The sequence below is a fragment of the Tamandua tetradactyla genome, chromosome 24 (genome assembly GCF_023851605.1).
Source record: "Tamandua tetradactyla isolate mTamTet1 chromosome 24, mTamTet1.pri, whole genome shotgun sequence".
NCBI classification, from domain to species: domain Eukaryota; kingdom Metazoa; phylum Chordata; class Mammalia; order Pilosa; family Myrmecophagidae; genus Tamandua; species Tamandua tetradactyla.
In genome coordinates, this window is record NC_135350.1 from 40,833,045 (window position 1) to 40,860,529 (window position 27,485).

Below are 27,485 nucleotides of genomic sequence, written 5' to 3' on the forward strand. Positions count from 1 at the left end.
TGTTACCTCCTCATGGAAATCTTTCCTGACCATTTCTATTAGCTATTACCTCTTGGTGCATTCACACTAGCCTGTACATATCTAACTCACTACATTACAACAACGCTTTTTTTAAAATCTCCCTGTTCATTTTCTGCCTCCCCACCTTAGTCTGTGAGTAATTTGAGCCACATCTATTTATCTTAGAATTTCCCATGCCTGCCACAGCGCCTGAAACTTGGAAGGCCCTGAATAAGTATTTACTGAATGATTGATGAAAGAAGAAAGAGAGACGAAGACATACAGATACAGAGAGAAAGAGAGAAATAAAGCAGGAAAAAGAAAGATACAAGGAGAAAAAATCTATCCAAAGAGACTTATGCAGAGAAATAATTAGACTACCAAGGGCACCAATAAATTTATGTCTGTTTATAATCTGGAAAGCATCTTGGAAGAAATTCTATAATGCTATCCAAATGTGTTTGGTGATGAAAATAATATTATTGTTTATAAAATCCCTCAGAAGCAATAGTCACCTTAATTTCTCAATTAACACAATGTTTTTTTTGTCATTGTTGTTGAACAAATTTTGTCCAAATTTGTTTTACTTTCCTAAACAGAGCATCCTAATATTCTCTTTTTTTTTTTTACATGGGCAGGCACCGGGAATCGAATCCGGGTCCTCGGGCATGGCAGGCAAGCATTCTTACCTGCTGAGCCACCGTGGCCCACCCCTAATATTCTTTTTTTAGAAGCCAGAGACTGTTTTGAATGTTGTGTATGGTTTTAGGTATGAGGAAGGACATTCTGAAAGATGGTGATCGGGATGAAGATGTAGAAAGTATGTCCAGTGCTGAAGCTGCTGGAATGCAATATATCAGAAGTGGCTTGGCTTTTATAAAGGGGATTTATTAAGTTGAAAGTTTATGGTCCTAAGACCATAAAGATAGCTAAACTAAGGCATCCAGAGAAGGATACCTTGAGTCAAGAAAGGCCAATGTCTGTCACATGGCATCTGCATTCTCTCCCAGCTTCTGGTTTCAAATGGCTCTCTCAGTCCCTATGGGTCCTTCTGGCTTCTGGCTTGCTTAGCATTTCATGGGAAGGCACATGGCAACATCTGCTGGGCTCTGATATCCAAACGTCCATGTCTAGACATCTGCTCTCTCTGTTGGCACTCTAAGCATATCCTGTGGCATGCCAAGCTTCTCCAAATGTCTGTGTCTATGTTGCTTCTGGTTTCTGTCTAGATTTTGCTGGCTGTCTCAGCTCTTGGCATTTTTTGGGACTTCTGCATTTCTAAACACCTGTGTCTCTATTGGTTCTCTAGCAACTGTTCTCCAAGCATCTGAGCTTCCTCCAAAATGTTTCCCCTTTTAAAGGACTCCAGTAAACTAATCAAGATGCACCTTCAATGGGTGGAGTCACCTCTCCATCTAATTAAAAAGTCATATCCACAATTGGGTGTGTCACATCTCTATGGAAACACTCCTATCTAAAGGTCACACTCATAACTGGGTGTGCCGATCTCCATGGAAACTGTGCAATCAAAGTTTCCACCCTACACAATAGGTCTTCCCTCATACATTTGGATTAGGAAAGAAAACATGACTTTTCTGGAATAACAATTTCAAACCAGCAAAGGTAGTCAAGAGAAATTATGATATTTTTCTGATGAGGGGGAAAAGGAGAGGAAGAGAGACAGAGAGAGAGAAAAAAGAGAGACAGAGAGAGAAAATAGAGAGAGTGACAGAGGGAGGGAGAGAGAGAGAGAGAGAGAGAGGGCAGGGGACTTCTTTCAAATATTTGAAGGACTTCCATGTGAAAGAGGATGCAGGCCTGTTTTGAAGTTGCACAGGGGACAGAAATAAAAGACCAGTGAGGTAAGAGTAGGTACCATACATAGAAAAATGTTCTTATCAATAGAGTTGTCTATAAGCCTATGTTTTTTTGAAAAGTAGAAACGTTTTCATCACTGCAAATGTTGAAGGGGAAGATGGTTAAACAAATATAAAGAATCTTTTAGAGATGATATTACTTTGTGTCGGAGAGTGAAAAAAAGACCTTACGCTAAGGTCTAAGGTCTGTGTGACTTATAAGTCTGTAGTTATTCTGAGAAGTGCAGGAAGAATGAGGTTATACTAAAGAATTGCAATGATAGCTAACATTGATTGAGTGACTGCTTTACCCCCAGGCACTGTTCAAAGTGCTTTGCATGCTTTGATTCGTTTAATGCTCTCTGCAATCCTGTAGGATGTTTCCATTTTATAAGTGATGAAACCGAGACACAGAAGGTTTGGTAAAATGCCCAAGGTCATGCAGCTAGTGTTGGTAGAGCTGGGTGTGGAACCCAGGGAGTGTGACTGAAGTTCATGCTCTGTTATCACTATGTTACATCCCTCTCAGTAATAAAAGTGAAAGTTGGATTTGAGCGGAGACTTTAACATGGCTATGTATTTCTTTTTTTTTTTTGTAGGATATACATTCATTAACAGTGAAAAAGCAGTTTATCCAAGGTGAATTTTACAAAATACAAAGAATACCTCAACAGTCGTCTGGCTAGCTCACTCTTTTAGGCATTATCTCAGCTTGCATATGGTTCTCTCTCATTTTGACCTTTTCTCCCTCTACCTCTAACCAAATTTTCAACTTAAAAATTAAGACAAACAAGAATACTTAATATCTAACTCTTTAAGCAATAGTTACGGAAAACATGTTATAACTTGTTTGCTTTCAAGCCCTAGATATTATAAAACTTTAAAACTTTCACATCAATTAAATTACGAAGCCAACAGACTAGGTGACAGCAGCTGTAACTCAAATCAAATAAGCAAGTTTGATAAGGTTTTTAGGTTTTAAGGTAAAAACTAAGAATTAGCACAAGCCTTCCACTATAGCATGATAACGTTTTGAATTCCATGTAAGGATAAGAACACAAATTCCCCGATGGGTAATAACATAATCAAAGTTAAAGAGATAGAAATGAGCATAATAGGTTTGTGGAATCAAATATCTTATAAATGAGATAAATAAGAGACTATTAAAAAAATTATCATTGTAGGGTGCTGTTCTGTGTTGTTTCTCAATGACTACAACAGTTACCAAGATGGGAAACCAAATCCTTAGGACTGTTTAGCCACAGTAAAATAAATGTAAGTAGCCTTAGTATTGCATAAGATTTGAAAGACTCTTCATTTATTGGTGGAACCTGAGCCTTTATCTCCCAGGAAGATGGATTTCTGGCTGTCATTCTGAGAATTTCCATGTAATTTGATGCCAGTTCAAAAAAATATATTCAATGTGTTCCTTTAGAATTTGGGGAACTCCTGGAGCTTATTTGAAGAGTGAGTCAGCATAAATTTTAGCATCTCTCATTTTCTTGCTAGAAAATTTTCTGTATTCTGATAATCAGTATCAAAGGAGATACTCTTTAAATCAGAGTATGGGATATTAATGAAAATTTGGTTAACCTAAGAAGTCTTTTCATATTATGGCTTGTTGGAAAATTTAGTCTACAGTTTAACAGCATTCCCTACATATAATACTTAATTACTTATGGTAATTAAGTAATTACCATAAATAAGAAATTATGCATGTTTGAAAGTTTTCTCTTCATTTGTAATTTTGGAGGGTGGGGGTGATTTTTAGGTGCTTTAAATCCTTAAATTGCACTTTCAAGCTCCTTCCAATTTGAGAATGGATGATGTTGACAGTATTGCCTTTAGGAAATAATATATACCTTAAGAATCAATATAACTTTCCTTTGGAGTTTAGCACACCTCCCTTCAAGAACAAAAGATTGAGTAAAATACCTTAAGCAAAAGCTATGTGAAATAGTTGGTAGGAAACAGTTAATTTAGGATATTTTTCATCTATTGTGAGTTTTGCCAGTTATGTAATGCCATATGTTTGTTTACTATCTTTCTGCCAACCAGGGTTCATTTTAGAATGTGGACAGTCATAGGCAGTCAAATCTCATATTTGAACTCTTTACTAAGCTTGGTCCTGTGTATGGATGTCTGGCTCTGTGTTATGACACAAGGAGCCAAAACACTCTCTGGTCCTCAATTATCTCTTTGAATTTGATATAATGTGTGAAAGTCCACTTACCCCTTGGTTGAAGCTTTTGACTTTGTATAAAAATAGAAATGAGGCCAATTGATTGGCTTGCTAACTTGATAAACTAACTTGAGTTAAGGTGTGAATTGATGATAATGAACTTCGAATCATAGAGAATATCAACACTTTGATAAATGCCCATAATGCATTAAAATAGCAGGACACTGAAGGAACATAATATAAAAGAAAGTTTGTATATGGGGAGGGAATCAAGACTGGTCTGGAACAGAGTGTTTTGTAGGAATTTAATTTTAATTGTATGGTCTCTGGAAAAGGAATTGACCTTTAGATTTTCATCCCAGCTCTGTCATGAATTAATATTCCCTTGGGCAAGTATTAACCTGAGGTTCGACTTTATTTGAAGGGGTTATAATATATAGTGTCTACATTTCTTTCTAACTGTGAACATTATGTAAATTAAATTGCATAAACTGAATTAAAGCCTGAGATGATATGTAAGAGATCTGGCGCAAGTGGGGTGCGTTGGTGAAGTCAGCCTTGGAGAGTGAAGGCACTGCTGAGGATGAAGAGCAGCTGAGGCAGCTGAAAGGAAAGAACAGGTCAGGTAGAGGCTTAGAAGTGTCTTGAAGATGAACTTGCCCGTGTACAATTTTGCTTTAACCCCTCCCCTTCTAGTTGTCTATATTTTCCTTCCGTCCATTCTCATTTGCATTAAATCAGGAGACAAAGTATTTTAGCTATAGGAAATAATGTCTAATTATTGAGAATTTGTTATTCATAAAGAAGATAGGCGATGCACAGTCATTCAAACTGAGGGCATCCATTTCCCACGTTTATATCTTCCTTTATCTTAAAATGATCATGTTCTAGTGTGCACAAATATTTGTTCATTGACTTAATTATGAGAGGGATCTTTTCAAATTTGTGTTTAAAAATCATGGTTTCTAAGCTGTACTGGAATTTGCCAATATACCAGGTGAAACTATTGGCATCTTGGTTCCTTTTTATATGAAATCAGTATAATACATTTATATGAAGTCTGATAGGCATTTATGTGCTCTTTCAATGAGCAGATTACTATGATAGAATTTTTGAGGACCATATGAGAAACAGTTCCTCCCTCCTTCCCTCCCTCCCTCCCTCTCTCCCTTCCTTTCCTCAAATATTTACTGGATTTCTACTGTATGGTAGGTGCCATGCTAGGTGCTGCAAAAACCCAAAAAGATAATTAAACTTAATCTCTGCCTTCAAACAGCTCACTTCCTAAACCAGAGGCTTACAGGTAGATAGGGAGGGGAAATTTTTAAAAATAAATGAATCTCACATATAGAATAGCCTCTGTAATAGAGGTTGAATGCAGAGAACAGTGCAATTACAAATGACTCCACTACCATCTAACCATTCTTAGCTGGGGTTCCGTGGAGAGAATTGAGCAATTCTCAAACTTCTTGACTTCATGATCTTTTTATTCTCTTGCAAGCTATTGAGGAACCTAATGACTATTATTTATGTAGGCTGTATCCTTTGATATTTACCATAAAATTTAAAAATATTTATGTATTATAAAAAATTATAACAGTAAATTCTAAGTACATGTTGACATAAATGATTTTATAAAAAATAACTACATTTTACAAGACAAAAAATTAGTACCACAAGTGGCATAGGTTTTGCAAATCTGTTTTAATAGAAGACAGATGTTGTTATACCATATGTCATGCAACCTCTGGGGTTATAATATATAATGTAACCTCTGGAAGACTCGATTGTATACATGTGAAAGAATGGGAGCGAACAATGTCTTAATATTCCTTGGAATTAATTTTGACTTTGGTGACCTCCTGAAAGGTCTTGGGTACCCCCAGGAGTCTATGTACTGTATATTGAGAGCCACTGTTTAAAGGAATTAGCTGTACAAAATGAATTAACATCTCTTTTATGCATCTAGTATGGTATGTACCGCACATAGGAAAATTGAGAAAAAAGTGTGTTTTAATGTTCAGATGAAGAACTATGGATAAACAAGATTGCAAGGCAATAAATCCCATGAAGGCAGGGATTTATTTCTCTGTTTTACCTATCACCTGCCACTGGACCCAACATAGAGGTGGCTCTCAATGAATCTCAAAGGTAGAATATACTGACTGGACAGGTATACTTTTATAAGTTACTATAGTCCTAGGTAGAGTGTGATGAATGATACAAATAAAGGTTAAACATGTTCTGTGGGCACTAGTTGTTTCTAGTCATCAGGAGGGATTCGAGGAGGAGACGGCAGCAGATGGAACTCTGAAGATAATTTTGGTAGTCAGGTTTGGAAAGCCGAATTTTGGAAGAGGAAACAGAATGAGCAAAGAGCAGAGTGGGTTTGTGTTCAAAAGTGTTGGCTTGAGTGACCTATACGTTGCAGACATGGCAGTCAGTGCTGTGGGGAAAAATGGATTGGGGCCAGATTGAGGAAGGCCTTGCCTGCTCTGTGGAGGAATTGGGTCTGTTTCTACAGAGAGTGAAGAGCCCCTGTTTTCTGAGGAGGTTTAAGAAAATGATTTTGGCAGAAATGTTGAGAGTGCTTGGAGAGGTGGGAGAATGTAGGCATGGTGAGAAATTAGAGGGAGGATAGAATAAAGAAATCAGCTTGAAAAAGAGGCTGGAGTAGAATCTAATATTTGGAGAAGGTCTTTTTTTCAGGTAATTTGGAGTATGAGGCTAAAAAGGTCAGGTCTTTACTTGGAGAGGAAGAGAAGCGTTGGATTCTTTATGACTCAGGCTGGACTAGGTCCAGCCATGGTCTTGCTATGCACTTATGCACAGGTCCTTGGGATTTGGTTTCTCCATATGTAAAATGTAGAAATGGATTACTTGCCTATTTGTGTCACAGAAGCCTGTGTAAGGATTAATGAGCTCTTTGAAGGAAAGGCATTTTATTAATCTAAGCCATCAATAATAAAAATGAGAATGTTTGCCAGGTGCTTTTGCTTCTATGCCTAAGACTGCTATGTAAATATGAAATGCTGCCTGGATCTATTGTCATTGTGAATAATAGTAAAGTCATTACCACAAAATGCCTACACAGCAAACTTGTTTTCAGTCAATTCCAGAGTAGGAGGATGAAGCCAGGCATGGAAGTCCATTCCATTTTGTTTATTATGATTTTTCTTTATTGTAAACTATTTTTGTGGTTAGCATAGAAGTCATTTTAAAAGTATTTTAATTTTAGTGGATCTCATTATTTCCATCACTCTATTCTGGTCAGGTTTTCTATTGCTATCAGGGACATCATGATCCTACTTTTCCCCATGCAAACGGAGGTGGAACATATTTGATACATCAGTGCCTGCATCTGCGTTCTTATCAATTACATATACTCCTATGTACTGAACCCATAGCCATATAGTATGGTGGTTAAGCATGTAAACTACAGAGTTAAGCTGCTTGGGTTTAAATCCAAGTTATGTTACTTCATATTAGAAGCTGGTGAAGTCCCATAACCTCTTAAGCTTCAGTTTCCTTATGTGTAAAATGGTACTAATAATGGTGCTGGGCTCAAAGTTTAATGCCATTATTATCAACATGTTATCCCATTTTCTAATCAGGATCCTTTCCATACCTTGCTCTTTCATTTTTTTTTCAGTCATTTTTTTCTTTTGCTACAATAATTTGTGACCACCTAAATGATCATCAACCTTTTCTTTACCTAAAATCACATTTTGAAGAATGCACGAAAATTTTCAGTTGTCCTCATTGCCACTTTATGTATTCCTGTTGGTTTTCTTTTGCCCAAAACATCAAGTATTTATTTCTGCTATGATTATAAGGATCCAAGATTTTGTTCTAACCATCTGTCTATTGTTATTTCCCATAGCACATTTCTATTCTACATACTCTTCCTATAAAGCAAATTTGCTGGCTATCTTCCTTCTTGACCTCTGCACTTCACTCAATCTATTGTCAAGATCTGTGATAGTATGTTTCTGTTCTTGCTATCTGTGCATGTCTGTCTTGACTCCTAAAAGCACTTTCCTATATTAGCTCAGTCTCGCCAAGATCTGTTTGGACTATACAATGTATTCTTGAGGCTGAGGGGGTGATTGGGGCTAAAACCAAGCCTGTGCTCTGCTTATCAAATTAAGGCTCGTTTTTCTAATTTGCATACAGACTTCAAGATATTATTGGACTAGCATGGTCCTGTTTGGCATGCAGTCAGTCTCCGAGTTTAAAACGTGCAATCATTATCCATTAGTACTAATAAGTGATACTTGTAAATTCTTATGGGTTTTAGCCACATGTATTACTGGCAGATTTTTTTTTTGGTCATAGTTGCAAGGACTGAGTATTAATCGTCCATCTTTCCCTATATTGTCTTTGGGTTAGGAACCAAGTGAAGGCAGTGGTTTTGCTTCCCACGAAAAGTTGATCCATATTTGTTCATGGTAAGTTATATTCTATTCAAATTGTAGATGACAGATTGAAAATGACTATTGAAAATAGCTGCTATTAGAGGTGGGAAAATGATCACGTTGCAATGCAAATCAGAATTCATTAGCATTTAATCAGTTCGTACTTTTATGATTCCAGTATTGAGTATCTCTTAACAATCCTGGGTCAGAGACTCTTTAAATGAACAGACCATGAGGGAGTTTCCTTTTGGAAAATTGTGACCCTTCATCTGATATTAGATCACCAAGTTTTAAATTTAGTATCCCTCCTTTACCTACCTTTAAGTATAAGGGTACATTTAGCTTAGCCATATGCTTTTTGTGAGATCTTGGCCAAGTTACTTAATGACTGGTCCACTGACTTCCTCACCTATAAAATGGGAACAATAGAAGCATTCATTTCGGGTGCACGGGTGGTTCAGTGGTTAGAGTGCCTGCCTTCCATGAGGGAGACCCAGGTTCGATTCCCAGACCATGTACCGCCCCCCCCCCCCAAAAAAACCCCACTCATTTCATAAAGTAGTAGTGAGAATTAATTGAGTGAAGAGATGACCTTTAAATAATGTCTGGCAAAGAGCAAAAGTTCGATATCTGTTAATAAGTATTATCATTACCATCTTGAAATAGCTTAGCAATAAAGTGCTGGGCTCTGGAGTCAGACTACTTGGGCTTGAATCCTAACTGCCACTTACTGGCTAGCTAATCTGGTCCTTATATAACCTACCTGAGCCTCTGTTTCATCTAAAAATGGAATAATAATACTGTCTCCTTCACAGGGTTTATGTGAGGAATAAATAGAACACAGCATAATTGCTCATTGAATATTAGCTATTATTTCTGTATTCCTCTGACACATGTATTATGGGGTAATTATAACAAATACAGAGAACTTACTCTGAACCAGGAAATATCCCAAGTATGTTACATGCAATCTTATTCTTTATAATGGTCTTCTGCGGTAGGAACTTTATATCCCCATTTTACAGATGAACAAATTGAGGCAAAGAGAAGTTAAGCAAGATGCCTGAGGTCTCATAGTTAGAGAGTGGCAGAGCAGAATTGGTGCCCTCACTTACTATACTCTTCTCTCTTTTTACCTATGAAAGCAACAAAAAAACTGCTGTATATAGTATCTGGAGAATGATAGGTTATAATGTTCTCAGTGTTCTGCCCTCTCAAACCCTAAATCTACATTTATGTTCAGATAAACCTTGCTAAGATGAAAATTAATAAGTAGCACTAAAGGAGAAAAGAAGGTGGGACAAAGTGTAAGCCTCACTGCTATGTGTGGAAATGAAGCTACAAGTCCTGATCTCACTGTCTTGGGGATGAAGTGAGAGGGTGGTTTGTATGTCCATTTAGAGTAATGCTTGGGTTTATTTAGCTTCAGCTTTTTCTCCCCTTTCCTTCTACTTCCCTTATTCACTGCATGACACTGGCACACATTTGCCTTATACAATGGGTATTTGTAATATTTTAGATAAGTTCATATCGTTCTTCAGTCCTGCTGATGCATACTGTGCAGTAGAACAGTGCCTAACTGCGGAGTGTGCTGCCTGAGTTTTGGCTTTCAGGCTGTATAGATTAGGTTCAGATTCCCAATCTGCTGACATTGGGCTAATCAATGCTTTTAAGACTTAATTTCCTTATTTATCTATAAAATGGGCATGTAGTTCCAGCCTCATAGTGTTTAGAGGATTGAAAGTAAAAACTTTAGCACAATGTCTAACTGGAAAAGGAAATTAAATTTCATTATTGCTATTATAACACTATAACTTTGAAAAAGATTGGGTTGCTTTGGATTGTTTCCAAGAAGTTTCATTATTGAAATAACAAAAGAAACTCAGTTGTTATCATGGCAAATGTCCTGGGGGGGTACTTTTCAACATAATAAAGTAAATTAATTTCGTTTTCGTCCCCATTAGTATGTGTACTCCTGGGTGACTTCTGCTAGGATTGGGAAGAGCAAGCTGTGGAAATGATATGCGGCTGGGAAGTAAAAGAAAAAATGGACTTATAATAGTACTCGCTTATTTATTCATATAGGTGAGATAATGTATATGAATGTGTTTTACACATTTTCAAGTTCTCTGAAAATATATTACTCTCATAATTTACATAGTATTCTGAGAAGAAGAGCCATATGGGATTAGTTTAGCCAAAGAAAGCAGGGAGAAGATGGAGTCTTGCATTATATGTTATGGAAAGTGTATGGATTGGATTGGAGCATGACTGAAATTTGAGCAATTAAACAGCTGATAAAAGGCAGATAGATAGATAAGGAAAAGCAAAATATAGTAAGAATAAAATGTAGGGAAAAACAAAATCTGGTAAGGATAAAATGACTGATCTGACAGTATTAGGATATTTGAGGTGTATTTGGGCAAATCAATGGGGACTTGAGTGCCAGATGGAGGATGGTGGATGGTATTCACCCTGTCACAACCAATCTTTGCACTTGACTTTGATCCCATACACTGAGTCATATAGTGACCCAGGGAATTAGAGAGTAACATTTTCTTTCAGTATGCATGGAATGACAATGGCGGATTAATTAGCTCCTTTACTCTAGTTCTTGATCCGGGCCTATTTGCAGTAGTTCTTCCACCTGGGTAACAAGTTGGTTCTGGATCATCATGGTGGTCATGGTGGGTGCAGCGTCCACTCTCATAAGGACTTAGACTTCTCTATTTTCTGTCTCCCAGTTCTTTCCCTAGTATGAGCCATTTTCTCCTTTATGACTGTTAAAAAACATGAAAGGACTTATTACACCCTTCTTTAGTCATTCACTCATCTAAGTTTGAATAGTTCCTAGGAGCTCATCTGCAGTGACTCAGATGTGATTTGTCTTTCTTGGGTAATCAAGGAGCCTTATTGGCCCCTATCACTAGTGCAGAAAACAGTCAAGACATCTAGCTACACTAAACTGACCCATTGTGGACATAAAGATAATCTGGATATACTGTTGGCTATGATGTTGATTCTAAGGGTAAATTTGACTTTATCTATTCAATCAATATTTATTGAACATCTACTTTGTGCTGGTGTTTGTTCTATCTCTGCACATACATCAATGAATGCAATAGATTAAAATATCATTCCTGATGTCATGGAGCTCACGTTCTGGTCGAGGGAGACGGACAGTAAACCAGGTGAATAAATCAAATGTTTTGTATTAGATAGTAGCCAAGGAGAACAATATAGCAGGAAAATGGAATAGAGTATGGTAGAGAGTTACAATCTTAGATAGAGTATTGAGAAAATGTCTCCCTTGAATGTCATTGAGCAAAGACCTTATTTGATGGGTCTTTATACTTCATAGGCGTGTGTTCCCTCTCTCTTCGTTATTCTGTGTTTGTCTCTTCTAAAGCTATATACTCAGTAAAAGTGAAGCACTTCTTGGATAAGGTTATCCTCTATTCAAAGGTCTCCGAACAGCCCTAAGTGCTGTATAGAACTTTCGAACAAGTTCTCAAGAATTATTTATAGGAGAAAGTAGTATTGTTAAGTTTAGATTAAAAATTTAGTTCTACTTATGACTAGGCCTCGTACTCCTATCACCAACTTCCAGAGCTAGTCATAATGGTTTAGCTTTCTAAAATATACATATTAATTTTAGAGAAAACAACTTAAAACAGTTTTTTTTAACTCTCTTCCATGAAATTTATTCTGCCCTTCCTTAAAATTACCTGACATTAATTTATAAAGGTAATTAAATGTTTTAGTTGTTTTCTAAAAGTTATTTCATGTCATTTCCTTGTTTATCCATTTAATATTTGATCTGAGACAGATTTCAACAGAAATTACACTTTTCTTTTCATGTTAGAAAATCTGTTGATTCTAGTTTGATTTCTTTTGACTCATTTCCAATTCAGGAGGCATCTCTGACATTATATGAGTAATGTAGTATATAAACCATTGGGGAGAGAGGAGAGAGGGAGGAGAGAAAGTGAAAAGGAAACAATAAGAAATGAAAGGGGAATGTAAGGGTTTATGAGAAAAAGAACAAGAAGTTAGAAAGGTCTTTTTAACTTATATCATATTTCTAGTCTGTGAGTTCTACCTTTATCTGGTTAGCCTTTTTTACCCTACACTCTAAGGCAGGATCATTATAGGCAGCTCTTAAATTTAAAAAATCGTTTTTCACATAGTGTTGTATATCAATGTCCTTCATGTTTCATATAAGTGGCAGTTATCTTTAGCTGCTAGGATCTTTGTGGTCTTTTAGTATGACTAAAATTCAGTGCCTGCACAGTATAACAACTTATTAATATTTGTTGACCAAAATGAAAACACATATAAGGAGTTATCTAGCCATTTTATGATTTATTTTTCATTTCATCAAAATTACAGAGATGACATTGGAGGTGCAGAGTTGATGTGTGAAGATGGGTGTTGATGTCAAGACCTTCAGAAAATCTAGCAAGCGAGTACTTTATTAAACTAGCCTGTTTTTTTTCCTCTTCCTCTCCCATCATACTTCTGTTGGCATTGGTGATATTTCTTTTTTCCATTGATATTATATGTATACATGGCACTGAGCTCAGAGAAGGTCTTGTCCTCATGGAAATAGTGCACATACCACAGTTTGTAATTACATAATTTACCTGTGTGTTTACCTTAAATATTTGAATAAAATATGAGAAATAATGTTTCTGTATTTTTAGAAGCATATGACAAGCATATAGAACATAGATTGGTTTGCATTGGAAAAAAAATCTCTTTGAGAAAGGATGATTAAATGAGTCCTGAGACTGGGTAGGAATTAGCCATTTGATGGGGGGAAGGTAGGTGGAGTGGGAGTGGGAAGAAAGTTCCCAGCTTAGAAAACAGCGTATGTGAGGACCAAGAAGGGACAGGAATTTGAGGAGCGGCAGGTTTTGTAATACATAGACAAATGACAAACGAGGCTTAAGAAATATGCAGGGGCCAGATTCCATTATGAGGAGCTTTGCATGACATATTCATGATAAATCGATGAGGTTTAAATGAGGGGTTGGAGACATGATAAGATTTGAGCACTAGACGACTGCTCCCTTTTTATATACAAAATGTTTGGAGAAGCATAAGATTGGTAGCAAAGAGACAAGCAAAGAAGCTGTTGAGTGTCCCAAGGAGACACGGTGGTGGCTGAAATAGGCTGTTGCAGAGAGTTAGTAGGAAAGGGGAAATGTTCAAGGGATATTCAGGTGGTAGTTACAGTCTGCAGGACTTATTTGCTTTTGGAAGATGAGGGGGATGACAGAGCCATACATGATTCCTGGCTTCTAGCTTGGATGACTGAGTGGGTAGTGATTACACTTTTAGAGAAAGGAAACACTGGAGGAGGAACAGGTTTGGAAGGAAGAAGATAAATTCAGCTTTGGGCATATTGATTTGAGACATCCAGCAATGTCTGTGGATGTGGATGTCTGAGGATTCAAATATCCATATTTTTATACTTGAAGTTTAATAAGTAAGTGTTGCCTTTATCGACAGAGGTAGGACATTACAGTTTGTGGGAGGGGGGAATCTGGGAGCAAACCTTGATGAACACCAGCAAGAAAAAGTGACCAGAGAAGTAGGAAATAATTTTAATTATTTATTAATTTTAATAATATTAATTATTAATTATTAATAATTTTTAATAATAAAAATGACCAAAGCTAAGATGTATATAACACATTTTTTGTTGTGAAAAATAACATATGTACAAAAAAGCACTAAATTTTGAAGCACACCACAACAGTTAGCTGTCCAACAGATTTCAGAGTTTGCAATGGGTTACAATTCCACAATTTCAGGTTTTTCTTTCTAGCTGCTCCAAGACTTTGGAGACTAAAAGAATTATCAATATAATGATGCAGCAGTCATACTCATTTGTTAAATCCTATTTTCTCTGTTATAACTCCGCCTTTTCCTTTGATCATTCTCCCAATCTTTAGGGATATTTGGGCTATTCCCATTCTAACTTTTTCATGTTGGTAGGTGCTATTGATAATATGGGATAGGGGAATGGAGCTAGTTGATGCTCTGGAGAGGCTAGTTGTCTGGGTTTCAGGACATATCTGGCCTAGGAACCCATCTGAGGGTTGTAGGTTTCTGGAAAGTAGTCATAGTGCATGGAACCATTGCAGAATGGTTAGATAAAGCCGTAGGTCTTCTTTAGGGTTGGCAGGAATGGTTTTGGTTGGGGTTTGGCAAGTCTTGGTAATTAGCAATATCTAGCTGAAGCTTGTGTAAGAGTAGCCACTGATACCTTATTTGTTACACTTCTTTTCCCCTTTTTGGTTAGGAAGGCATTGCCAATCCCACAGTACCAGGGCCAGACTCTGGGATATATATAACACTTATTATGTGCCAGGCACTGTTGTATGTCCTTTACTTTATTTAATAAATTTAATCTTGAAGTTTGGAGCAACTATTATCCCTGGTTTTACAGATGAAAAATATGTGAACCCCAGAGAATTTAAGTAATTTGCAGATAGTCCCAAACACAGTACATCACTAAACTGATTTAAATCAAGGCATTGCGGCTTCACAGTTTGTGTGCTCTTTCTACCTTACTGAAAATCATGGGAATGTAGTATCTAGAAATCCTGGGAAGAGGATCAATCACCAGCGTTGCTGCTGCTTTAGACATCAAGGAAGATCAGGGTTGAAAATTGTCCATTAGACTTAATGATATTTGGCCATTAATGAGGATATTTTTGCTGCTGTGTGAGGTAGTCAGAGAAATATTGTAATTGGTTGAGGATATAAGGGGAGATAAGGAAATGAAGAGAGCAAGTGTATGATGATGTCCAGAAGTTGTCTGCGAATGTTAGGAGAGAGGAGTTGGAGAATTCTAGACGGCATACTTGGAATAGGGAAAGAGTCATGGAAACTACTGGAAATGGGGATAATAAAGTAGGGAGGAGTTCTTTTAAGAGGAATAAATCTGAGAAACTTTTTTTTTCCTAGAAGAAGGCAGATGTGATGGTTTGAATCTGTATATACCCCAAAAGATCATGTTCTTTGTTATTTTTTTTTTTGTTTGTTTGTTTGTTTATTTTTTACATGGGCTGGGGCCGGGAATCGAACCGGGGTCCTCCGGCATGGCAGGCAAGCACTCTTGCCCGCTGAGCCACCGCGGCCTCGCCAAGATCATGTTCTTAAAGCAAATCCATTCTTGTGGCTGTAGACCTGTTGTGGATGGGTCCTTTTGATTAGGCTATTTCAGTTGAGGTATGGCTCAGGTGGATCTTAATCCTCTTACTTAAGTCCTTTAGAAGAGGCTGAAATTCAGAGTGAAGAAAAGACAGAAAAGCAGAGAGAAACACAGAGAAGACATGGAGAGAAAACCACAGAGAGAAGATGTGGAGAGAGGCAGCCACTGAAGCCAGAAGCTGGTATGAACACAAAACCTGGAAGAGAGAGAAAGACTAGTAGATGCCGCCATGTGTCTTGTCATGTGACAAGGGGTCCCAGATTGCCCGCAGCCTTTCTTCAGGAAGAAGGTATCGTCTTGATGATGCTAAGATATGGACATTTCCATGGCTTCAGAGCTGTAAGCTTGTAAGTTAATAAATTCCCATTGTTAAAAGCCAGCCCATTTTTGGTATATTGCATTTCAGCAGATTTAGCAAACTAAACAGCAGGTATGGCCTAAAATAATTATAAAAATTCCTTGATTACAAATTGTAAAATTTGTTGCTTTTTTTTTTAACACTCTACAGCCATGTGGGGTTCAGCTGACTACCTTTACCCATCAGTCAGTAACATTAGATCTGGCTACAAAAGCTATGGTTAGAGCATACTGATTTGTGACTTCTCTCTGGAGAATTTGAAACACAAATGGAGTGCTTCCACTCAGGGCAAATAGTAATGATCTTTTTAGTATATTTCACTCCATTTGCTCACTTTTTTCCATTTATTACTCTAAAATTACAGCTTTGGGGCTGTTTCCTTAAAAATTACTTTTCCTTGTAACTTCAAATCAGACTTTTATCTAGCAGGTCAGTTGAACCACCATTCCTCTTATAACCTCCAAATATTAAGGAGCTCTTCTGAATGATTTTGTGGAAAGTTACAGCATGAACTGGCCTATTTCTCCTTGGGAAGGTAGGGCACAGGAAAATGGCACACTGGTACTGTGGCATAATGTCACACCGATACTATGCTGTGTCAGAACATAAGCAGTGCTTTCATACAAAGGTAGAGTGGAATGTGTTCTCTAAAATTCAGTGTAATTTAATGGGTCGGTTTCTTTCCCTTTTTCATTATGGGGACCTGGGATTACTGAAAATACTTTTGTGTTTCCTCAATCTGAAAGATGTGTTGGTTCCACAAGTTTTTTCCTTCCCTTACTTAAATCCACATCATGAATTTGATGAGCTTGTGAAATTTTGTTAGAATAATTTTTTAAAAATCTTCCCAATGTAGGAGAAAAATCCTGTATAGTAATGCAATTTAAATTATTTAAAGTTGTTTAGATTTTAAATAATGAAATATTATTTTATACCTTTATTTTGTTATACTTATATTTTGTGTTTTTTGAAACATTGGCAATATATTTGCATATTATTTGAACAAAAAAAAAACCCATGTGACATAAATAGAAGGTTGCTATTTGTGTTAAACTTCAATTTTTAGGAAGAACGTAAGGTTATCAGTTAGTCACTTAAGACCCTCATTTAGGCATTAAGAAGGAAAAGGGAAGAGGAAGTAAGATTAATTACAGAAAGATGTTGTCAATGATTAAATTAATTTTACTTACAAACCCAGTAAAAGCATAAGCAAAACCAGTTAAAGCATCTCTTCGGGACAGCTCTTTTTACTTTTAAGCAGGCCTTAAAGATAATTATATTTGCCGAATCGTTTGTCAAGTTGAACATCTCATGCTAACTACAAAATGTATTTCATGAGCTTTATTTCATGATTGATTTGCTGTTCTTAGTAAGAAGTCTGAGTTTTGCCCTGTTAAAAGAATTCAGTGAATACTTACTCGAAGAAATTCATAGTACATATTCTTTGCTAGGTAAACAACAGGGCAAGGAAGCTGATGGAGAACATTTTTCTTTTCAGTTCCTTATCTGGTAGGAAGGATGAAGGAGTACCTATTCCCTCAGTGCCCCTCTCATCCTAAGCTTAATGTCTTTTTCTGCTTGGGGACAAACTTCATTGGTTAAAAGGGGGAAGACAGCATCCAGCTAAATGGAGATGCAGTTTTTTCTAATCTAGCTTTATTTTATGCTCAAGAAATTTGCCATATTAAAAGAAAATCACCAAGCCCACTCCGTGTTCTGTGTCTTTCCTGTGTACCACTAAGTGAGAGAATGCGTGTCCCTTCCCTGCTTAGGCTGTTGTCTATCTCGTGTAAAATTGTCTTCCCTCTTTGGCAATTGCAGTTTTTCCGGCTTGCATTTTAGTGGGAGCCCGAGGAAGGCTATAGAATGTCTTTTATTTTAACCACTTTCCTGGGGGGTTAGGGCAAACTTGAGAGGAGAAAGGCATTTTTCTCTTTTGTGTTTTCTCACCTCCAATTCTAGCTTTCCCATATAGTGGGGCTATTGTCTCAAGTGTTTAAAGCACACGTAGAGACCTGCACTCTATCTCTGAGTTTATAGATTTATGATAGGTTATTCAGGACATCAATAACCAACTTGTGGACAACTATGTCTTCTCTTGATAATATTTTCAAACCATTATTTATTAAAAAATATTTATTATCTGTTATATACCAGGCATTTGCTGTAATTCTAGAGTAAAGACAAATAAGATACCACTACACACAATCTATTGATATCCAGAAAGAACACCGACAGGCGTATTTAATGTATTTTAATTAGCTTAAAATTTTGACAATAATTTCAAAATGCTACTTCTTCATTATTATTATGTCAAGTCAACTTATAAAAATGAAAACTAACTCCTTAGTCATGGTCCTGTGGCTTATCATAATCTGTCCCAGATTTCCTATCAGGTGGGGAGAACAGAAAGGGAAAAGCAATGACGTCTGTGGAAATGACTTTGAAAGCACACTGCTGCATCTGCTTTCCATTCACCTGTGGGCAACTTGGCAAATACTAACGAGTTCATAAAGCTAGACATTTCCTGAACTATACTCATGAACTTCATCTTGAGCATAAAAGAAACTGAAAATAAGCAACCTTATTATTATTGTATTCATTCCAATAGAACCTCACTGGTTATTCTGAACAGACACAACACAATAACCTTTGGGTGAATTTTTTCATTATTGTAGATGCTTATTTTAAGGGATAAGGACACACACATGGACACACACTCACACGCACCCACATATACATACATTCCTATGGTGTTCCAATATATCCGAACTTTCCTGAATTAGGGGTGCAAAATTCACCAACTGAAAAGTCTAGAAAACAGATACCTTTACCAGTTTTAGGCCAGGTAAGATTTAATTGATTTCTTATTATATTGCTTGTGGTATTAATAACTTCGTATAGCTATATGTGAAAATAAGACAGGAAATTTTTTTTTTTTTTTTTTTTTTTTACATGGGCAGGCACTGGGAAACGAACCCAGGTCCTCTGGCATGGCAGACAAGCATTTTTGCCTGCTGAGCCACCGTGGCCCAAGAGAGGAAATTCTTAAAATATGATAGCTTCCAAAAAAGGTTCTTTAGTATTATTATTATTATTTCATTTTGGGAAACTAGAAATAAGGTTACCTGTAAAGACTAGAGAATGAGGTTATTCAGCAAAATTAGGGGGAAGAAATGCAAATTGGGATCTCTGCATAGAGTCACGACAGGTGGCACAATGGAGAAAAGGATGATAAGAACAGGCAGAAGTATACTTAAACTATTGTAAGCCCTGGAGTAATATCTTTTATTGCCACTGGCTGGGACCTAGCTCAGGATCTTGACTTTGTTCTTGCCCATGGTAGCAGATTACTGATAGCAGAACATGTCTTCCTCATTATAATACAATGATGAATGATTATTTCAATAAGATTTTATTAGAACAATATAATTTAGTGTCTCTCTAGGTTGATAAAACTATGTTTCTTTTTGTACAGTGATAATATGGAGAAAATAGAACTCAGAGATCTGTGAGTTGAAAATGTACGTGCATTTAACCTGATCGAGATGTGTTTAAATGTTTACATTTATAGAACATGTCTTATTACAAATAGAGTTTATAACATTTCATAAGCATTAATTAAGTATTGGATATTAAAAGAAAGGTATTTTAAAAATGTATGGTAGTATGATAATTAATTAATTAAGCATTATGCAGGATATTGAGATCATATTGTCCTTCGAAGAACTGAATTCAGTGAAAGAGTGAAATTCGTAAGTGTTTAAACATTTGCAAGAGAAGTTAGTGCTGTAACTAATTCAGGGGAAAATGTCATATAGTGCAAGACAGAATTCCCTGAATCTTTCTGGGCTATATCAGTATGCTGGATCTGACTGAAGGAAAAAAATCATATATTTTAAACCTCAGGGTGAGATAGTTTGTGCTAAATATAATGAGAAAAATTCAAGGTATTCCATATTTGATAAACTTGGAATATTTAAGGTTTCCAAGACTTGTAAAATTAATGGAGAATTTGACTTTACATCAGATCGATTGCCTAAGATATGAAATAAAGGGACTTTGAGTCCTTGTACATTACAGGCGCTCCAGCTATGCAGTTATAGAAAGGTTCTTAAAGTGGATTTAAGAATGCCGAAGGCAGTATAACAAGGAAAGTGGTGGTGAAATACTTACACAATGTAGATTTAAAATCAAGTTAATGAGTGTACTTCCTGTACTAGAAGGCACGTTTAGACCATTGTTAGCATAAACATTTTACTCATTTTTCACTAGTGATTTTATCTCCTTATGAAGGCAGTAGAGTTTTAGTACTGTTGTTTATTTCTTAATTTGTTTCCCAGTGAGAAAAGGAGATATAGGTTTGTGTTTAGAGATTTTCAACTATTTGGTCTTAAAAATCTTGTGTAACCTGAACACAGATGACTCCAGGGCAGACTATTCGAGATGGAGTTTGGGCTTACTAAGTGGTCCATAAGTTATCTTCCTCTCTTGATGTTTAGATGGAATCGCAAGAGGAAGGGAGTAGTCGTGACAAGTCATTTCTGCATTGTCTCCCCCATATCACTACTGCCCTGCTTCAGACCCTTATCTTCTCTTGGCTAAACTGCTGCAAGTTACATGTCCCCACTGGCCTCTCTGCCTCCCCTCTCTCCCCACTTAAATGCATTAGGCACACATCAGGGTTAATGTTCTCAAATAGAGTAGACCACAAGCCTCCTCCCTATTTTCTGGCATTCATTGGTTTCTCCCTTAAAGGCCAAATTCCTTGACACAGTAAAGTCACAGTAGACTTTTGCCGTCTTCATCTCCTTCCCCTATGAATCTGAGACACTGGTTATCCCTTGAACAAGTCCAGTCAGAAGGAAGGTTCTATGCCTGTTAAGTCCTGTCTCCTACTGGGCCTCGCTTTACTTATCTTTTAAATGAAGATAATAGAGGAACTTTCCTCATAAAATTTTCTTGTGAATTAAATAAATTAACTCATGTAAAAGTGTTCAGGCACTTAATAAAGTCAGTAAGAATTATCTATTATTACTACTTTTATTCTTCCTAAATTACTGCAATCTCTTCTTTTTCTCCATGCTCTGTGAAACCCTGTTTATTCAATGACTGCTTTAGGGTGTTTAACCATTTAAGACTATATTCCAGTTCAAATTATGATTTCAGTGGGAATTTCAGAAATACAAAAGACTGTTGAATTTTAATTCAACAGCTGAGGGAAAGATGGAAATCAGAAGCTAAATTGAATTTCCTATTTCCTTTGTGCAAAAGTCCTTGTCCTAAACAGCATGCAATTTAGATGTCAATATGTACAAATAGTGCAATCGCTAAAATATGAGAGCACATTCAGACTCCAAACTAAATTTGATTGGTCTCATCTTAACTAATCATATCTTCAAAGATTCTATTTACAAATAAATTTATTCACGGAATTGGGGATTAGGATTTGAACATGTCTTTTGTTGAGATGCAATTCAATCTATAACAAAAGGTGTATATTTTCGACAGTGCACGTATTTGTAAGCAGATGCGGGGAATTCATAGACAAGAATTCCTGAAAGGGGGCTGTGATGGTTAGGTTGTGGTGTCAATTTGGCCAAGTGATGATGCCCAGTTGTCTGCTCTGGCCTGATCGTTGCTGCAAGGATATTTCATGGCTGGTTGATAAACTGGAAGGCTGGTGTATTAAATCATCAGTGATTTGATTGCATCTGTGGCTGATTATATCTGCAATCAACTAAGGCACATCTCCCCCAAGTGAGATAATCCAGTCAGTTGAAGGCTGTTAAGGGAGAATAGAGACTTTTTCACTGCTTCTTCAGCCAGCAAGCCTCTCCCGTGGAGTTTGTCCAAACACTTCATCAGAGCTGCCAGCTTCACAGCCTGCTCTACAGATTTTGGACTCTGTAGAGTTGTGTGAGACACCTTTATAAATCTCATATTTATAGATATCTCCTGTTGGTTCTATTTCTCTAGAGAGAGTAGTACAGGGACTAAGAATTATGGGCAAAAAAGATTCATTAATGGTGCTCCTTATAATAGAGTTTATATAGTAGATTTTATGGATATTATAAGTGTCATATGTTTATAGAAATGAAATATATTCTTCCATGTGCAATAGATTCTTTAATTATTGCATGTGCAAAATGAACAGAAAATAATTCTTAAGTGTCTTTTCGGAGAGTGAATTTTGAGTCCCATACTTGTATATTTTTGGAGGGTTTTTATGCATTACTAGTTCAAGGATCTGATATAATATATATATATATATATATATATATATATATATATATATATATATATATATATATATATATATATGTTTTTTTTGCATGGGCAGGCACCAGGAATTGAACCCAGGTCTCTGGCATGGCAGGTGAGGATTCTGCTATCGAGCCACTGTCGCATCACCCTATATGTATATCTATTTTTTTTATCTATTTTTATGTTACTCTTTCAACCTTCCTTTCTAAATCTTTTCAGTTACTTTTCTTTCCCATCAAGAAGTTCATTGGCATAATAAATACCAAGTCCTGGGAGTAGAGACAGCTCAAAAGAGAAGTGTCTCCTACAAGTTCAAGATATTCATGCCATTATCTAAAATAACAGTCGAGTGTCAACAATTTTTCTCAGATTAATTAGAATTATCCTTTGTGATTCTATTACAAACAAACGAGTTCTTTATTTCTCAAAAAAAAAAAAAGATAGATTTCACTGTCTTAAGTTAAAATCCTAAATTGCTAAAGCCATTTAGTGGGAAAGAGAGATAAGAGGCTGAATGAATGATGCTATTAATATTTTCCCACTCTAATCATAATTCTGTCTACCTATTATCTTCTTTACTGGAAACCTTTTGGTAACTCAGAAGTTGAATACATATACTAACTATTATGAAGGTGATACAGTGTAAGAAAGTCTCTTAAAGCAAGCTACTTGGATTCAAATCTTAGTTTGTCATTTACAAGCTTTATGATATGCATTTTTATCCTAATTAAGCCTCAGTTTTCTCATCTGTAAAATGGGTATAATAATAACCCATGGCAGATTGTGTTGTCCTGTGGGCTGAGCTAATAACTGTATGGCATTAGTGCCTAGCACACAACTGATTAATAAATATTGATTATCTTTACCACTTGTTAGTTCTGTCATTAAACTAGCCCTTCTCCTAGACTCTGACATTGAAAATTCTTTTCCAGAACCTTTGTTGGGAAGTTTCAACTTCAAACAAAGACAAGATGTTAACAATACTTCATTTCTACCATTTAAAATTGGTGAATAACAGACCAATTATTATTTCAAACCTGCATTCCAATAAAATACACCCATAATACCTACTAAAATTTCTTAGAAGAGGCATTATTTCTCTTTAGATTAAGATAGACATTTTCACACAGACTTTCTCAATGTATATTTCCTTTAGTAATTCAACTCTCTTAATTATGCCAAAATCAACTTATGAGTTTTGTAACTATAGATAATTTACTATTTAAGTGTATGTATAAATAATAAAGCAGATTTTGTTTAAGGTCTTCTGGCCAGGTATTAATGCTGCAGAGATTATGACATGGAACTCTGGATAACATTAACAGAGTTCTTTCCTAATTAAGAAAACTTTCTCTGGAATTCTTACTTTTTGTTTAGGTTGTTAATAAGTTCAGATTATAATTTTGGAATCTGATAAACTATGTTTAAACTTTGATTCTGACACTTGCTTATTATATGATCTTGTAGAACTTTAGTTCTTCCAGACACAGTGGGATTTGGTGAGACTTACCCTGATTACATGCATAAACACTTATCTCAATGTCTGGCACAGAGTTGACATGCAGCTAATGTTATCTCTAATTTATTTAAGATTTGTGCCTGCTCTGAGTTTATGTTGGAAATGAATTGTGAGACCAGACTCAGAGATTTAGTTTACACAGATCTGGCTCCTGATGGACTGTAAAGAAGGGAACGGGGGAAGATTTACCTTTCATTGCTAGCATTTCTTTGCAGCATGTGTGTTCTCAGTGAAACTCTGCTGTATCTCCTGATAAAACGAATGCTCTTTTTCAAATTTCAAAATGAAATGAATCCTTTTTTCTCTGAGAACTGAAAAGTAATATTTTTCTACTTCCTGACTTAAATATTTCAAATTTGGGTTGACCTTGGTGAGCATAAAAACCACAGTCATTGACTTTAAAATTCTCCAGGAAGGAGAATAGAGCTTTTCTGGGCCCAAGGACAGGTTAGTAATGAGATGCTGTAGTGGCATTTTAGATACTCCTTATCTGATACAAACCCTCTGAAACAAACTACGAATCTCCTTCTGCTATTGTTGCTCAGGTCTCAGAAGCAGGTTACTTGGTCATATGAATAACTGTGAACCTAAATTTGAGTCTGACACTGAGTGGCTCCAGTTACTCTTTTCTTTCCCTTTAAGTTCTGAGAGGAGGTGAGACTTGAGTGGAAAGCTTTTAGGTTTCTCATCGTTCAGGTTAGCTTGCTCCTCCTGCCAATTAATTTATGTTAGACATCTATAACTTCACTTCTCCTTTCTTGTGTTGCTTTATTCTCTGAGTTCCATTAATAGAATCTCTGCAGAATGTGTGCTAGCTTGCTAGATTATGTTCTAAAATATTTCACATATAAGGGATGTAGTCTTCTGAGAAATGAGAAGCTGATGCAGAAAAGAAATTCCAAGGACAAGTAGATGCAAATTTTTCTGCTGTTTTTCAGTTCTGTAAACAAATTTGTCAGATACTGTTCATTAAATAGTTTCTCATGATTCAAAACATATTGTAGTGCTGTTCAAACTTGTTCATTAATTTGGGGTTATATTTTGGTTATCATAGATCAAGAGAGAAGATTTCATGGAATTGTGAGCATTTGTTTATGTGACACAAAATTAATCTGATTTTTTTTACAGAACTCCACATAAAAAAGAAGGTATATTATAAATGACAGCAGTACATACCTGGTTTCAAGCTACAAAATAGGTTTACAATTCATTTAGGATGTTCAGTAAATTAACTCATTTAGATATGATAACTTCTTTATTATCTAAAGCTCTAAGTCACTGATAGCATTCTTTCTGGCATATTCCTTCTGGCAATAAGTGAAGATGTTCTACTTGATTTGATATTAGAGTATCTGAATAAGCATCCCACCTTAAAATGTGAATCAAGTTATATCAATGCAGGTTCTCATTAAGGATTTGGAATGTAATTGACTATAAATGGAATTATACTCCAACGATCAAGATGCAGTGGAACCTTACCTATTTGGTCTCCTCCTTTCTGAACTCTGGATTGGGCCATACATTTTAGAATTAAAGGCTGTTAAGACTGGAATGACATATTTGACACTTCCATTTTACAAATGTACAAATCACTGATCAGATGGTGAACTTGTTCAAGATCATACAGCCACTGGGGAACCGTTTCCGTGCCTCCCAATACCACTGGTGCTCTCTATATTTAACTACTTCTCATTACTGTTCTTAAGAGACCAATTTTCAAAAAAACTGGGTCTTCAATAGAGACGGAGACAAGAACGTTGTGTGTAGGTGGTATATTTTGGAGGTCTTTAAAGATCAGGAGGAAGGGTGTGGGGAGAATGAGCAGAGAAAGAAATCTCCCTCATGGCTGTTGGGGCTTGATCTAATCACGACTTCCGGAGAGGCAAACAGAATGCATCCCAGGGTTACTGGTCTCAGGACTCCAGGCTGCAGCACTTGGTAACATGCTTTATTGGTTGAAGGTTGCCCCTGAGGGTATTAAGTCTTCTCCCATTTGTAGGCTGTTTGTCGGGGGACTGAGCAGGCTGTCTTAGAGATGGAATAGACCGGGGCCATGAAGTTGAAAGGTTCCTGCTTGTGTCAGTTTGTTGCCAAAACAGGTCAAGTTTGAGCTCATTCGAAACTATTCCCTGCAACTGCAGCTGAAAAATCAGAGGCGGGTGGAGGGACTATGTGCTAGGTACCAGATGTGTCAGGTATAGCTGGATAAGAGTTTTTTCTAATAGTATGTTATTGCTTCAAGTATTTACCTTGAGTTGACTCAGGACTTGCCAACCTTTAGTTGAGATATTTATTCTGGTTATTTTAAATGAATTTCCTTAGATGGAGAACTCATGTATGTGTGAATTCATACTTGTCAGGTGAGGAATGCTTTAAGCCTCTGAACCCTGAAACTATTTTTCAGCATTTTCTCTATATATTCCTCTTTTGGCCCATGCTGTACTTCTTCCATTGACCTTTTTTCAGTTAATATTCCTTGGTTGTTTCTTGTTTACCTCTGCTCTCCATGATCCATGTCTTTATACTTTCTTTCATCTTCCTTTTTCCCCCTTAGTTCTCATCTCCCAGCTCACCTTCTTTGTCCCACTTTAGCAAAAAAGTTTCCATTCCATAACTGAAGTTTTACTCATCCTGTTTTAACTGAAGTGATGTATTGAAATACAGTTCTAATCTTTTGGAACTTTGAACTGAAGAGTGAATTTTGATGATCCTTTCTGCTGTTTTAACTTCTGAAAACACTCCCTTAATTTACCAGTCCAATAACTGTACCCACCCCCCTTTCCCACACAGAGTTAGAAGGAACTTTCAAAATAATCCAGGCTGCCCCACTTTAATTTTCAAGTGAAGAAAGTGAAATATGGAGAGAGGTTAAATAACCTGCTTAGGTCCCACAGCTGCTAGTGGCAGAGCTGGGATGGCACTTAGGGACTTTTCCAGTGTGTCATAATGCTAGCCTAATATAAATGTCAATGTCTGTGTGTTGTAAGCTTCTGGTGACCAGAAACCAGAACCATTTATTTGATTTATACTACTACTAAAATCCGCATTTGACTTCCGTAAACCTAATTTTTGTTCCTTGACATATCTGTTTCAGTATCAGGAAATGCTACTTTACCAAAGTTGTACAATTCCTCTTACTTCTGTTAGATGACAACCCTCTCAATACGCCTGAGTAAAATTAACTGGCAAAAGCTATTTTGGTACAGCATTCTTGTAAGTTAATTTGATGACACAGTATGTAGAGAGAGCTCTAGAAATGTTTACATAGATGAGTGCAGTAATTCCACTTCTAGAATGCATTTTGTGCATATAAACAAAGATATATAAAGATATCCATTCTGCCATAATTTATAAAAGCAAAATAATGTAAGCATTTCTCTTCGTTTCTTGATTGCCAAAACAGATAACAAATACAAGGGTTGGCTTAATAACAGGAGTTTGCTGGTTCACAGTTTTAGAGGCTAGAGATCTTGCTTCTTCCCAGGGAAGAAGTTCTGGCTGGCTGGCAATCTTTGGAGTTCCTTGGATTCCTATCACATGCCAATGCCCTCCTTTTCTTGGGTTTCGTTGACTTGCAGCTTCTGCGCTTCAATGTGGCCTTCACTTCGTAAAGCCTTCAGTAATAGAATTAAGGCTCAATTGGGCTATACTTTAACT

The 27,485-nt window shown here is 36.5% G+C and overlaps 1 protein-coding gene across 6 annotated transcripts in view; it reads left to right on the plus strand.

Annotated features, from left to right (window-relative positions):
• MAPK10 (mitogen-activated protein kinase 10) overlaps nt 1-27,485 on the plus strand; it is a 371,854-nt gene that overhangs the window by 10,311 nt on the left and 334,058 nt on the right. Inside the window, exon 2 of one of the 6 annotated variants that reach the window (XM_077142937.1) lies at nt 8,431-8,489. The exons of the other annotated variants lie outside the window; for them this stretch is intronic. The gene's annotated coding sequence lies outside the window, so the exon portion shown is untranslated. The remainder of the gene's footprint in view (nt 1-8,430; nt 8,490-27,485) is intronic. 6 annotated transcript variants of the gene reach the window in all.